The sequence below is a fragment of the Dreissena polymorpha genome, chromosome 1 (assembly GCF_020536995.1).
Source record: "Dreissena polymorpha isolate Duluth1 chromosome 1, UMN_Dpol_1.0, whole genome shotgun sequence".
Taxonomy (NCBI): Eukaryota; Metazoa; Mollusca; class Bivalvia; order Myida; family Dreissenidae; genus Dreissena; species Dreissena polymorpha.
The window spans coordinates 202,129,268-202,145,676 of NC_068355.1; the positions used below are offsets into that span (position 1 = coordinate 202,129,268).

General features: G+C 35.1%; 1 protein-coding gene and 1 long non-coding RNA gene across 14 annotated transcripts in view; one reads left to right on the plus strand and one right to left on the minus strand.

Moving 5' to 3' along the window:
- Nucleotides 1-16,409, plus strand: part of LOC127864615 (transmembrane and coiled-coil domains protein 2-like) — a 126,056-nt gene that overhangs the window by 47,300 nt on the left and 62,347 nt on the right. The gene's annotated exons all lie outside the window — the stretch shown is intronic.
- Nucleotides 473-14,480, minus strand: LOC127864640 (uncharacterized). Its single transcript, XR_008042166.1, has 3 exons — nt 14,196-14,480; nt 2,309-2,457; nt 473-1,720 (listed from the first exon to the last, which is right to left on the minus strand). It is a non-coding gene; the product is annotated as an uncharacterized LOC127864640 (long non-coding RNA).

A 16,409-nucleotide genomic window follows, 5' to 3' on the forward strand; every position in this document is an offset into this window, starting at 1 on the left:
TGGTCGCTGTGACCTTCACCTTTGACCTAGTGACCTCAAATCAATAAGGGTCATCTGCGAGTCATGATCAATCTACCTATGAAGTTTCATGATCCTAGGCCCAAGCGTTCTTGAGTTATCGTCTGACAACCACCTGGTGGACTACCGACAGACCGACCGACATGAGCAAAGCAATATACCCCCCTCTTCTTCCAAGGGGGGCATAAAAACAACAACAGTTGTTTGCAATAAGAAAAGCATATATATTCACTAGATTAAGTGTTCACAAAAAATACTATTTCTGAAAATAAAATTGCAAGAACGATAGTTTGACAGTGAAAAGTATTCATGTTTTATGCATCATAAATATACAATCACATTAAGACACTGAAAAACAACTTTTCATACAAAACAATATAATGGAGCAAAGAGAATGCTTTTTTTCATTATATGACACATTCATATATTAAAATATGAGTAATCTTCTTGTTTAACCTTTTTTCAGGGTTATTTGACAAAAGACTCTATAACACAGTTTGATCCTCAGGTTATGATATTACATATGAAATATCATGTCCTTTATAAATTAAAAGAAAATGCAAGGCTCTAAAAACCAATGCACCAACAGAAAGGTACGATGATTATATTCTACATTCTCCCATTATTTTGTTGAATAAACGTTAATGCAGATCTTTACTAAGCAAACTACAGCTTTGTCACAGACGTGACAAATACCCCCACGTGCCGAATTGACACAGACTATTTTGCATGCTGTCTTCACAAAACAAGAGAATCACATTTATGGCTATTTTTAATAATGATAATGCCATTATCATTTATGGCCATTTTGACCTTTGAACTCTTGAATTTTTTAGCATGACATGCAGTCCAAATGTATGGCCATTTTTTTTTACTTTTGAACTCCAAGTGTGACCAAGACCTTGGAGTTATCCACATGGCCTTTTTTTACCTCTGAACTCAAAGTGTGACCTTGAACTTGGAGTTATCGACGTAATTCTTTCGCGCGACACACCGTCCAATGATGGTGAACAAATGTGCCAAATGATTTTAAAATCTCACAATGAATGACATAGTTATTGCCCAGACAAGCTCATTTATGGCCATTTTTAATCTTTGAACTCAAAGTGTGACCTTGACCTTCGAGATATTGAAGAAATTCTTTCGCGCGACACACCGCCCCATGATGGTGAACAAATTTGCTAAATGATTTTAAAATCTCACAATAAATGATAAAGTTATGGCCCGGACAAGCATTTGACCCTTGAACTCCAAGTGTGACCTTGATCTTGGGGATATCGACGTACTTTTTTCACGCAACACACCGTTCCATGATGGTGAACAAATGTACCAAGTTATTTTAAAATCTAACGATAAATGACATAGTTATGATCCGGACAAACTTTCGGTTTAAAACACACTAAGTGACCCCGTGACCTAGTTTTTGACCCAGCATGACCCATATTCAAACTTGGCCTAAACATCATCAAGATACAACTTGTGACCAAGTTTGGTGAAGATCGGATGAAATTTCGAGACAGACCGACCGACAGTACGACAAAGTGACACCTATATAGAAATATAAAGCTTATTTATTACCATCAATGCAAACACTCCACAGCTGTTTCCGTGGCCCTGTTTGTTGCAAGGTGGCGCTTTTAACTCTGAACTGATTTTTTCCAAGCCATCTTTCACAATTTGCGCTCGTTGACACATGAACTGGCTGCAACAAATATTTTGTTTGTAAAAATCAACAAAAATCATGTGCCTATATACTTAGGCGGTACTTTATCTATACCAAATTGTTTTGGTAATCAGTTTTCAAACATATATATATATGTGAATCTATTAACACATTATTTGAAACACATAAGTGTGAGAGATAGGACACAAAAATAAATAAGAATGAACTAAGAAAGCAAGCTTAAATTTATATATATTTATATCATTTTTTAAGTGTTGGTGCTCATTACAAGTTAATATTTAAGATAAAAATCCAAATATAGAAAACAAATAAGATTTACAAAGTTTTTTGAATATCTTGATTGCTATATTGCCTGATGAATGATAACTGGAACTGGCCAAAAAAGCTCCCTAAATGTGACCTTTGATCTCTTGTTAACGCATGCTCTGCAGCTTCTCTACATGGAGAACATATGTGGTAAGCTATATTAAAAATTGCATATTCAATTATCGAATCACAGTTTGGATAAGCTCAGAGACACACATAAAATGCACATACACCAACTGCTACTGTGACTGCTATATCAAGCAGGTAAGACAAAAAATGAATTACAGCTTTGAACCTTACCAGAACAAATCGAACAAGGCCTTGTTGTTACCACCCAACGAGTCGTAAATGGTTACAGTCCTGGACATAACACTTGCAACCAGCAAAACCCAGTGATTGTTGCCTTTACATTGTTGCAGCATAAGTAGATCATACATATTGAAGTCCACCTACAAAATGTGAAATTAAAATGTACCTTAAACAATGTATACATTACTAAACAGTGAGAACTTTACTCAAATTACTTCAAAGAAGTATAGTGGCATGCTAGAATCAAGTACAGTTTAAGTTAACAATAAAACAAAAGATTGTCAGGCAATATGGTACTCCTGGAACAACTTTGTAGAGGTCATCATTTACAAAGAACATGTAGAATTTATGAAGAACCACCACTTTTACATAAAAATTCATGTTATGTAAAACGAAGACTTTGGCATTCATATCTCACAGACATATCAAGTCATTACCACTGCCACCTTCATCAACATAATTATTGGACACATAGAGAACTACTATATCTCACTACATACAAAATGTGGTAGTCCTAGATCCGAGAGTTAAAGACAAGAATATTTTAAAAGTTTTCACAAAATAAGCAAGAAAGAAGTGTATATAATGTTCAATTTTGTGACCCGCGGGTCAGGGTCAAATTTGACCGAAAGGGCATAATTTGAACAAACTTGGTAGAGGACAATAAGATGTTACTGCAAACCAAATTTGGTAGCCATAGTCCGAATGGTTTTCAACTAGAAGATTTTTAAAATTTTCACAAAATAGGCGCTTTATAAGCGTTTATTCAATTTTGTGACCCCCCTCCCCCCGGGGCAGGGTCAAAGTTGACCCCAGAGGCATAATTTGAACAAACTTGGTAGAGGACTATAAGATGTCACTTCATACCAAATTTGGTAGCCCTAGGCCCAATGGTTATGGACAAGAATGATTTTTAAAGTTTACCCTAAATTAGCCATTTATAAGCATATGTTCAATTTTGTGACCCCCGGGGCAGTTTCAAATTTGACCCCAGGGGCATAGTTTGAACAAACTAAGAAGAGAATTAATACATGTCAATACATACCAAATTTGGTAGCACTATGCCATACAGTTATGGACAAGTAGATTTTTTAAGTTTTCACAAAATAGGCCTCATACAAGCATATGTTCAATTTTGTGACCCTCGGGGCAGGGTCAAACTTGACCCCAGGGACATAATTTGAGCAAACTTGGTAGAGGACTATAAGATGTCACTATCTTCCAAATTTGGTAGCCCTAGGCCCAATGGTTATGGACAAAAAGAGTTGTAAAGTTTACACAAAATAGACCCTATATTAGCATATGTTAAATTTCGTGACCCCCGGGGCAGTTTCAAATTTGAACCCAAGGGCATAATTTGAACAAATTTGGTAGAGGACTATTAGATGTCTCTACATACCAAATTTGATAGCCCTATGCCAAATGGTTATGGATGCGAAGATTTTGAAAGATTTCACAAAATAGGCCTTATATAAGCATATGTTCAATTTTGTAACCTCAGAGCAGGGTCAAATTTGACCCCAGGCACATAATTTGAACAAATTTAAAAGAGGTTCACCCAAGGAACATTACTGAGAAATTTCATCAGAATTGGACCAGTAGTTTAGGAGAAGATGTTTAAAGGAAAAGTTAATGAACTGACGGACGCACGCACGCAGGCACGGACGGACGCACGCATGACGGACACAGGACCATGACATAAACTCCACTGGCCTTTGGCCAGTGGAGCTAAAAATCAATTCCGGAAGGGAGGGAGCACCCCTCCCTAACCCAACCATAAAGGCCCCTGGGCATCTGAAATATGATCACAAGCACTAATAATCATATAATAATGATAAAACCCGGTCACCACTGTCGATAAATTGGAAATTGTTATGATTGTGAGATATAATGTAAACATTTGCATACAGATCAATCTTTTTTCTTCAAGCCCAACACAAAATAACAATGCAAAATTAAAGTTTTAAAGGTTTTCAATGGGTACAAATAGGGTATTTATCTGGACATTGGAAACGTTGAAATACATGAAAATATCATCAAACAACTTAAATGTATTTCTTTGTTAAAATATGTTTTTCTTGATTTTTCTCCAAACTTTACACAAAAATGGGTGATTTCAAAAATATTAAACTAGAAATGGCGCGTCAGAGGCCGACGTGTATCCCCACGCCGCATGTTTGACCCAGGGGTGCCCCAGGGTTGGTAATGGGGCTATGCATAGTTGAAATTGAACGCATTGAAGAGAAGTTTGGTATCAATAAGATGTGAATCGTTGTAGAAATGAAGAAATTATAGTAAAAGGCAATTTTGGGTGGGCGTGGCCTATGTGGGCGGGGCGCCCCAGGGTTGGTAATGGGGCCATGCATAGTTGAGATTATCCGTATTGCCATAAGAGAGGTTCAGTATCAATTTGAAGACATTCAGTGTAGTATGGTGCACTCAAAATGTGCAGCTCCATGAGATACACATGCATTCCAAATATCAAGTTGCTATCTTGAATATTGCAAAAGTTATGACCAAGGTTTAAGTTTTGGGACACACACACACACACACACAATGACAGACAGGCCAAAAACAATATACCCCCTTTCTTTCGATCCGGGGGCATAAAAATGAGTAAAAATCTCTGACCCGGCCCCACCTCAACCCACATAACTTTTGACCTTGGGGTCAGATCAAAATTCCAAATAGTGCAGGGTCGCACAGATGCTCATAGCTACCATGTGTGTAAGTTTCAAGGTTCTAGTGCTTAAAGTGTAGGAGGAGAAAGTGGCCAGGACGGACAGACAACGGAGATAACCACAATATCCCCACTTTTTCTCCGAAAAGCGTGGGGATAATGAAGCCTAAATGAAAACTTTTCTCAAATTTTAGATGTTAAGTAATGGCAACAGTTTTGTTTGTATTGCATAGGGAAAGGGTTCAAGTTTTATAAATGAGTAGGGCCGCTCTGTCAGATGTGATCACTTTTTCACAACAAAAGATGTTAACCAAATGTTTTGAATTTTTTTTTATAAATGTACATGTCTTTTGCACTTAATAAAATCCCATTAAAACATGTTATCAATATTTTGTGTGTTTTGTCAACATGCAGTATGTTCTTAAGAAAAATTTAAATACAAAATCAGAAGTGTTTAAAAAAAAAATATGGAAAAAATTGAAATTTTCATGTTTTTTAACACATATTTTTCAAAACTATACTCTTAAAAGTTTTTTTCCTGGCCTCAAAGCAGTAAAAAGTAAAAAGTAAAAACTCAGATTTATCAAAATATAGGATGGCCTTCAAATATATGTGAAGTTTCTTTTTTATGATACATGTTTAATTTTTTTATAATATTTGACCTCGTTTTCTATAATATGTGTCTTGTTCTGATAAAACTGGGCTAAATTCATGTGCGTAAAGTGTCGTCCCAGATTAGCCTGTGCAGTCCGCACCGGCTTATCAGGGACGACACTTTCCGCTTAAACTTGATTTTCGGTAAGAAGGGACTTCCTTCAAACTAAAAATACTGTAAAAGCGGAAAGTCTCGTCCCTGATTAGCCTGTGCAATCTGCACAGGCTAATCAGGGACTAGACTTTCCGCACATGAATTAAGCCCAGTTTTCTCATAACAACACACATATAATTCACTGTTCTATATTTAGACCTTGCTCTCTATATATTAAACATTATATTCTCTATATATTGGACCTTGTTCTTTATAAATAAGACCTTGTTCTTTTTAAACTTTATACATTAAACACGATGTCCTCTTACTTGACCTTCCTCTGTAATACAATATATCCTCTATATATATTTAGGTAATGTGTCATCAAAAATGAATGAAATAATAATAAGTGCTGTACCTTTGTTTATCGAAGGTTTTAACATGGTTTTTAGTTTAGATGTGTAGGAATTGTACCACAAGGGTGACAGTCTGCGTGGTTTAATTATAAGTGTCTGAAAGACTTTGTCATCAATCATATTTGACATTTGACCATGTTCAACTTTTATTTTGGCTTTTTTTTCAGTTGCTTTTGAATGCTTTATTAAATTGAAATTTAATCATTAATTCTGCTATATTGTAAGTTTGTTTTCACTTTCTGGAGGTTTATAAGAAAAACATTTATTTTGTGTCCCAAGTGTACATTTACAACATTTGTTAACCAACTTCAGGCTTACATTGAAGATTATTGGAGAAACATTTTGATTAAAATTGACATTAATTTGAGAAGAGGAAATGCATTTTTGTAATAATATTATGGTAAATTCAAATATACTTCCCAAGTTCCCACATATTATCATTTATATGCTTATATTTTTCTTCTGAAGACAAAATATGGAGACATACCCATATAATAAGAGTAGATCACCCCCAGAGTGAAGAAACCACCTTTTTCTGTAGGAGATTGGACCCTTCTGTGTACTTCTTTCCAGAAAATTGGTGCCTTTGTTTATTTTTTAAAAGCTATCACCTGTTCATCAAACATGATAAAAATTTCGTACACTTGGGACAATGCGCTATTTGTCTTGCAAAAAAAGTTCACAAGGTTTTGGCATCAAATTTTCAGTACATCTAGTGATAAACATTAATGGTTTGAAGAAAATGATGTAAAACATTGAAAATTCTATCTTATGAAAAATTTAAAATAACTTTCTTGCAAAATGTACACTTGGGACACTTTTTGCCTATAAATATTGAAGCACTTTATGATGCCACCTCTTAATATATGTGAAGAGAGTTGAAAATTGTGGCACAAAATTGACAAGAACATCATTGCTTTGAACACTTGCTACAAGAGATATCAACCTAAGTTAGAAGCATTGTTTTATTTTTCTTAAAGCATATGCATTTTTATATTCATTTAATGATGGCAATACCTAATATTTCTGAAAGTTTTATTGAAGTATAGAATTGAAAATTGCCTTTTACATAAAATGTCACGCAAAACCAGTACACTTGGGGCAATTTTAAGGATATTTTTCAATATATTTTGTAAATGAAGCAAGTTATTGAGAAGAATTTTCACATTTAAGTTAATCACATGGAAACACTTCTGTAAGATAGAAAAAGAACTCAAACATGCTTAATGCAGGTTTTTTTCCCCTTCTTTGTGACCCGCCGATCATCGGCCCTTTCCCCTCCGATTTTTTGTTCCCCTCAGCTGGTAAATTTTCCCCTAGATTTCATTTTCCCCTCCAAAAAAAATTTTTTTTTTTAACCTTTCAATATATAAGTTAGTCTGATCCAGTGTAGAAAAAAGAAAAATATTGCATAATTAAATTTTCTGTTTCCTTGAATTTGTTTCAAAAACAGTAAAATATGCTTAATTGATTATTTAAGACTTTCCTTATTTTGCCCAAAATCCGGCGTTTCGTGTGATTTTTCCCCAAAAAATCTGGCGTTTAGCGCGTTTTTTTTCCCCTAAAAAAGGCCAGGCCCTTTCCCCCAAAATCAGATAAAAACCCCTGTAATGGTAAGAAAATAAATGCATGTTTTATTTAGGCTTCATTATTTTTTAAATCACCCATAGGATATGATGCGGCACTTGTCTTTAAGGAATATAAAAAAAATCAATCATTTTTACCCGGAAGTTGGCGCTGTAATAAATTTGCTATTCTGTGTGTTCTTTTACCAAGCTTGATTAGGAATTTTTGAAAACGCGCCATGGAGATTTTCTTTCACCATAAAAAATAATAGTTCACGGATTCAAACCATAATTCTTGATTAATATGTTGCTACAGTGGATTCCTGTTCTTAGCATACCATGTCAGCAAAAATTATGCTAATAACAGGAATATGCTATTAACAGGAACACACATTTTAGCATAAATATACCAACTGGGGGCATACAATAAGTCAAATCTGTTAATAATTGATCATCAAAGTGAAATTTAAATTCAACAGTGTATATGATTGATGTTTAAGATAACTATTTATCAAATGGAATTGTATTCTAAGGTATTTGCATTTGCATTTGAGCATATTTTTGCAGATTTAAAGCATATTTTCTTGGCATTCTGAGAATGTTCTATGCTATAAAGACTTTAAGTGAATTCTGAATATTGGGGTTAAAAATTATGCTATTAATAGAAGAAAAATACATTAAAATTTAAGAATTAATCTGTGCTTTGACATTCTATATCAGAGCTCCAGATAAAAATTTGGTCAAATTCTTATTTACTCCCTATTTCAAAAAATAATTCTTATTTTACCCCCTATTTATAAAATTAATTCTTAACACTATATTACCAAATAATTTTTATGCATTGTTTTTGACACATCAACAATCCAACATTGTGGTTTATAGTCTTGGAAAAGCCTGGCTTTCTTTTCTGTTTCTTGCTTTCCCATAATCGGACAGCTTTTTCTGGCTCAAAAGACCCCACATCTATCTTGCTCATCTTGCTTTTTTTGCCTTCCACGCTTCGATACACCTCTTCGGTTGGCCATTTTGATTTTTTATTTAAAACAGTAACTGTCAATTCGGCTTAGGTCATAATGGCATTTTGGTCGCCGTTAAAGTCATATCAAAAAAATATATTTAACATTTAATTGTAATGACATTTTGAATAGGTATATTGTTTATTACTTGTGAATAAAAATTACGATAAGTGTAATTAAAAAGGTACAATAAACAGAAATGACTCGCCTGTAATACCAGGAGAACAGAATCGAGACTGTTTGGCCTTTCGACCGTTCTTAAGTGTGGCCCTTCCTAACAGCAAAGTGACGTTGACTTAAAGCTGTAGTTTTAATTGAGCGCCTCGACGTGTCAGAACCGGGATGAAATGTTTACCATATATAATTTGCTACTGGAAGTTTTACGCACGTTCGAAAATGTCGAATTCGTGTTTTATTTTTTCAATGCGTAACTTTATGCAAAGATTTTAAATCTAAATCGTTATTTAAGAAATTTTATTCGTTTTTACGCCTTTACACATGTTATCTGGAGCACTGCTATATGCTAATTACAGAAATATGCTATTATCAGGTATGCTAATAAGTGGAATCCAGAAATTATCCTTCAGTCTGACAGAATTTCGTAGCCTGTCAGACCAAACATCTGACAGATTATTTTACATTTTGCGGTGTCTGACTTGGCTTCTCACTTTTGAGTCCATGATGCTAAATGTTTTAGATTCAACACTAGTTTCCTCAACCTCACGACACCAGAGCTCCTGTGATGCAAATATACTTAAGTGGTATAAAGAGATATTTTTTTCCCTGCAAATTGCGTTTAGTTCCTCACTTCTGGTTAAAAACAAACCTGTTACCCTCCGATTGACTGTAAATTTAAACAGCAAACTCCAATACATATTCCTGTTTGTATTCTTGTATGAAAATGTCCACAACATATGGGCGTAGTTACATGGGGACTGAATATTCAAATACATGTAGGTTAAGAAGTACAGTAAATGACATGACAAAATGCTGTTAGGACATATCATCATCCTTAATTCTAAACCAGCTATACATGACATTATTCTTAAGAGGGGCATTTCAGAATAAAGATAAAAAGATACAAACGATTCGCAATGGAAAAATTATTTCCTGCAAATATTTTTTTATCGAAATTATTTCCGTCAAGACATGTTGTACAATAGCATGCCATGGTTAAAATGAGTGTGTAATACAATGCCTAATCTCTTTCTGCAAAGTTTGGGAAGTCTGCTTTAGGGACATTATAATGGAAGGACAGATGAAAGGTAACTCATTACAGTATAGTGCCACCAATGTAATTATTATGCATTTTTTTCGCAGTTCAGAGCTGAAAATAACATCCCAGAACTTAATTATGCACTGCCAAGTTATTCAATAAATAGTAAATTGTAAACATTTCAATTATGAAAAATTAAACAACTTGTAATTCAGACACAACTCACATTTTACCTGTTGTTAGCTTTGAACAAGCTAATAGGCCTCGGTGAAAAATAATTTACATTGAAATTGAGAAAAGTCCTCGAGAACTCAGTGCCCCAGATAATTATTTGGGAAATCAGGCTTTTTCCGCCCCATGCCACGGGTCCGAAATTCGGCCCCATTCCCAATGCAAATCTGGTAGTTTTTTTCCCAATTGAAAAAAAAAAATCCCAATTCCAAAAAAAAAAAAAAAAAAAAAAATTTTTTTTTTTTTTTTACCTTAAAGGGATCTTTTCACGCTTTGGTAAATTGACAAAATTGAAAAAAATTGTTTCAGATTCGTAAGTTTTCGTTTTAGTTATGATAATTGTGAGGAAACAGTAATACTGAACATTAACCATGCTCTAATATAGCCATTATATGCATCTTTTGACGATTTTAAAACCTAAAAATTATAAAGCGTTGCAACGCGAAACGATTGAATAATTTGGAAAGTTCTGTTTTTGTCGTTAAATTTTGTGAAACTACGAAGATTGCTTATATGAGGTATAAAATACGTCAAGAATGTGTACACGGCGGAATAGCTCAGTAGGCTAAAGCGTTTTTACTTCAGGACTCTGGCAGGACTCCAGGGGTCACTGGTTCGAAACCTGCTCCGGGCAATGTTCTTTTCCTTTTTTTATTTTTTTTTCTTGATTTTTTACTGGAGCTTTTACGATCCAATGTTTACATTTATCAATATAAAGCATTTAATGAATAAGTTAAAAAAATGCCAAAATCTGTGAAAAGGCCCCTTTAAAATATATAAGTTAACCTGATCCGGTGTAGAAAATAGAAAGTGTTGCATAACTTAAGAATCTGTTGCCTTGAATTTGTTTTAAAGACTGTAAAATATGTTATTATTATTTAAGACTTTCCTTATTTTCCTCAAAATCCGGCGCTTCGCACGATTGTTTTCACCTCAAAAAAGGCCAGGCCTTTTCCCCAAATTCAGATTAAAAAACCTGCAGTTATCTCACATGTTCATAATACTTTGTAAAATTTTAATAATTAGTTATCAAAATAGTCGTTATTTACCAGTTAACGGCTTCTTTGAAATATAAGAAACACTATTTACATGCGATAATTTTTCCCAATTGAGCCAATTTTGCGAATAATTTTTTTCCCAAAATGGGGGTTTTTCACGACGCGAAATTCCCAAGATTCCAGTGTGGCGTATTCCCAAAATGGAGCGGAAAAAGCCTGGAAATAGGGTTTTCAACCATTGATTTTAAAAAATAGGGTGATTCCATTCTTCATATAGAGTGAAATGAGTAATAAAAATGCATACCTTTAAATAATTGCTGATTTACTTCCGTTGACGCTGCACACTTGTATTGATTCAATAGAACTATCATCATAAATTTTAATAAACTGATGTTTCGTAACATCTTTAATCCTTGAAACTGTCCATGATATAAACTTTAAAAAATGTCGAGAATTTCTAACCAATGACATGCCTTTTTATACTTTTGACAGATTTGTTAAGTCACAGACTTTCCATCATGTTTTTTAGATGTCAACTCAAATGCTCTATGCACAGTTTCTAACAAAATCGATAACACGAATGATTCGGCACTTATTGGCTCTTGCTTTCTTGATTCGAAAAAGTTTGCGATCGGCTGATATTTTGGCGCAACAATCTCGGACATCTTTCGACCTCTCTTAGCTATTTTTATTTCGCATCGTAATAGAAACTGAAACTACAGACGCTTTACAAATACATGCACAATGAGCGACGAATTAGGTCAGATTGAAAACGCATAGCGTTTGAATAACTATGACCGTTTGCTAAGCTTGCTGAGTGTAAGCGTCACCGCGTTATGATAATAATTCCAAAGAGAAAATACCTAAAATGAGCATAGCATTTTTAATCGAAGTTTTGTATCGTTAATTTGACGAATTTGCGTAAAAGTCAAATTGGTTGCGTTTTCAATACTCATGATATTGTATTTCTTTGCATTTTTAGCTCATCTATTTTTTGAAAAAAAATTATGAGCTATTGTCATCACCTTGGCGTCGGCGTTGGCGTTGGCGTTGGCGTTGGCGTTGGCGTCGGCGTCCGGTTAAGTTTTGCGTTTAGGTCCACTTTTCTCAGAAAGTATCAATGCTATTGCATTCAAACTTGGTACACTTACTTACTATCATGAGGGGACTAGGCAGGCAAAGTTAGATAACTCTGGCGTGCATTTTGACAGAATTATGTGCCCTTTTTGTACTTAAAAAATTGCAAATTTTGGTTAAGTTTTGCGTTTAGTTCCACTTTTCTCAGTAAGTATCAATGCTATTGCATTCAAACTTGGTACACTTACTTACTATCATGAGGGGACTGGGCAGGCAAAGTTAGATAACTCTGGCATGCATTTTGACAGAATTATGTGCCCTTTTTATACTTAGAAAATTGACAATTTTGGTTAAGTTTTGTGTTTAGGTCCATTTTATTCCTTAAGCATCAAAGCTATTGCTTTCATACTTGCAACACTTACTAACTATCATAAGGGGACTGTGCAGGCAAAGTAATGTAACTCTGACTGGCATTTTGACAGAATTATGTGCCCTTTTTATACTTAGAAAATTGAAAATTTGATTAAGTTTTGTGTTTAGGTCCACTTTATTCCTACAGTATCAAAGCTATTGCTTTCATACTTGCAAGATTTATGAACTATCATAAGGGGACGGTGCAGGCAAAGTTATGTAACTCTGACTGGCATTTGGACGGAATTATGGGCCCTTTATACTTAGAAAATTGAAAATTTGGTTAAGATTTATGTTTTGGTCACTTTACCCCTAAAGTATCATAGATATTGCTTTCATACTTGGAACACTCACAAACTATCATAAGGGTACAGTAAAAGGACAAGTTGCATAACTCTGGTTGTCATTGTTACGGAATTATGGCCCTTTTTTGACTTAGTAACTTTTAATATATGGTTAAATTTTGTGTTTCGATCCACTCGAAGTATCAAGGCTATTGCTTTCAAACTTCAAATACTTACATGCTATCATGAGGTTACTGTACCTGGCAACTTGAATTTTACTTTGACCTTTGAATGACCTTGACTCTCAAGGTCAAATTATTAAATTTTGCTAAAATTGCCATAACTTCTTTATTTATGATTAGATTTGATTGATACTTTGATGAAACTACTCTTACCTGACATACCACAATAGACTTCACCCAAACCATCCCCCGTGCCCTCCCCCCCCTCCCCCCCTCCCCCCCCCCCCTAATTTTTTTTTTTTTTTTTTTTTTTTATAAGATCATCTCACAAATGACCACCACACCCTCACACTATACCCCCACCCCACCCCCCCCACCCCCCCCCCCCAAATTTTTTTTTTGATTTTTTTTTTTTTTTTTTTTTTTTTTTTTAAGATCATCTCACAAATTATCACCACACCCTCACACTATACCCCCCCCCCCCGATTTTTTTTTTTTTTTTTTTTTTTTCGCTTTTTTGGAAGATAATGTAATAAATGTCCACAACCCCACACTATACACCCCTCTTCACTCCACTCCTCCCTCCTTTGTGATTGAAAATGAGAGTCCCTTCACCTTTAAAAAGAAAATAGATGAGCGGTCTGCACCCGCAAGGCGGTGCTCTTGTTAAATATTTTAATAGGGTGAAAGACGCAGATACGCAGCTTATCTGGGGCACTGAGAACTGGTTAACAGACATGATATTTTGGATAATTGTAAAAGTTAGGACAGCAGATATACATATATGGGGAGAACGAGAAACGTAAACAATGTTAACCAGAAAGGCACAATCACAGGCAATCGGCACCTGTGTCGGAAGCAATAATTAAGAATCATTAAGAAAGTAAATCGATAGAAACAGAGAACCCACCCATTGACCAATTCTTATCAGTCATCGTCGTGATTTTCGCAAAAGTTTTAACAGCCGTTAGACATTTATGATCGATTTTCTTATTAAGCGAATGGCAACAATTTTTTGATCGACTAGTTTGCAGCCAAAATATAAAGCACTTACCGCGTGTCAATGTTAAACTTTAAACAGATCGTCACATAAACTTGCAGAAGATGTGAAAAAGGCACCATCACGGCGGCAGCCATTTTTTCCAAACAAACCAGTTTTGCACCAAATGGCAAATATAACAAGAGTTCTGATTGGCTAATGCCATAATCTAAAAATAAATGCTGGTCGAGCAGGATTTTTCTGCTCGAGCAGAAAAATGCTAGTCGAGCAGTAAATTTGCTGCTCGAGCAGTATTTTGCTGGTCGAGCAGCATTTAAATGCTGCTCGAGCAGCATTTTTTTCTGCTGGAGCAGAAGTTAAAGTTTCGACCCCTTTGGTATCCCATATGTTACTGCATTAGTATGTGCACTTTAGTACCAGTACACCAGATAACCAGGAAAGTGTGAGTAAACTGACCTCCATGATCATATGACTGAAATACTGTTTAACCCTTTGCATGCTGGGAAATTTGTCGTCTGCTAAAATGTCGTCTGCTGAATTTCCAAACTTAGCATTTTCTAGATTTTTTTAAAAGAATATTATCAGAATAGCAAACAGTTTGGATCCTGATGAGACGCCACGTTCTGTGGCGTCTCATCTGGATCCAAACTTTTTGCAAAGGCCTTCAAAATTTGGTTCCAGCGCTGAAAGAGTTAAAACAGCCAAACAATCCAACAAGCCACAAACTAAGCTATTTAACCCTTTACCACTTAGATAGGTATTTTCACGCATTTGTAGCCCCTTAGAAACTTACATTTAAGACTTTTCCTACTATATTCAAGTTTTTAAGGCTTCATAAAATTCCAACCCTGAGCGACTGATAAGCAGAAATAACAGCATAAAACCTGAACAGACTGCGAGTTTCTTGCAGGCTGTACTGGTTTTTTGCTGGTTGCAAAAGCAATTTTCACTTGCTTATCTTATGGGGGAAATAAAGAAATTTAAGAATAATTATGTTTTAAATATATTATTATTTTAATGCTTCTAAGGCAAACCAAGGTAGATTATTTTGTGATTTCATATTAAGAATATGAACTGAGTGATGAATGCAATATACATGAGCAACAAATAATGTTCCCAATATATTCCTTGATATTGTACGTAATTCTGATCAATTGCTGCTATTGAGTGTGGAATTATGCTGAGGGAATCTCTGATACAGACATGTTGATGAAGCAGACTTTATCATTTATTCATGGCTACTTTGGAAATCATCATTTTGTTAACACCTATAAGTGTAATTTCAGCTCAATTGCATTAAAAGTTACAGCCTCTACTTTAGAGACACTCTTGAGTCTGTTGCCTGGGTAGAACCAGTCCTTGGTGTCTTCATATGAGCTAGATCTTACCTGAGTACACTGCCTGTGTATGTGTTGTTAACTGGAACCACCAATTTGCTAGCCAGACACCAGATCATTTAAACCAATGTTTCATAGCTTTCAAATGGGATGAATTTATACCGCCATAACAGTGATAGGTGCGCATAGACTGCAGAGCGACATTGTGTGTCATATGACTTCAATTCATATTAGCTGTACTCTACGGTCACCTTTTCTCTTCCATCTCTCCCCCCCTCCCCATTTTCCCAATCTTTTTGCAAACATAGCACGAGTACTTTTGTACAGTAGCATAAAGTGACATAGAAAATATTTTATTAAACTGTATTTATTATGTGTGGAAGCGATAGCTATTACATGCACAAGCAATAGCTATTATTTGTGCACGCAATAGAAACCCGGCTTAACCCTTTCAGTGCTGTAACCTAAATTTTAAAGGCCTTTGCAAACAGTTTGGATCCAGATGAGACGCCACAGAACGTGGCGTCTCATCAGGATCCAAACTGTTTGCTATTCTGATAGTATTCTTTGAAAAAAATAGAAGAAAATACTAATTTTACAAATTCAGCAGACGACAATTTAGCAGACAACAAATTTCCCAGCATGCAAAGGGTTAACCCTTTCCCACTCATCAGCAAAATGAAAATGGCTATATGCAAACAGCATAAAACGAAAACAGCCTGTGAGTAACTCACAGTCTGTTCAGGTTTTATGCTGTTTGCTGCTCATCAGTATCTAAGGCAATGAAGCCTTAAAAACTTGAATCTAGTAAGAAAGGTCTTAACATTTTACCTTCTATGGGACTACAAATGTGTGAAAATACGTATCTAAGTGGTAAAGGGTTTATAAATATTTCCCATGTCACCTTTATGCCATCATATATTTGTCATTC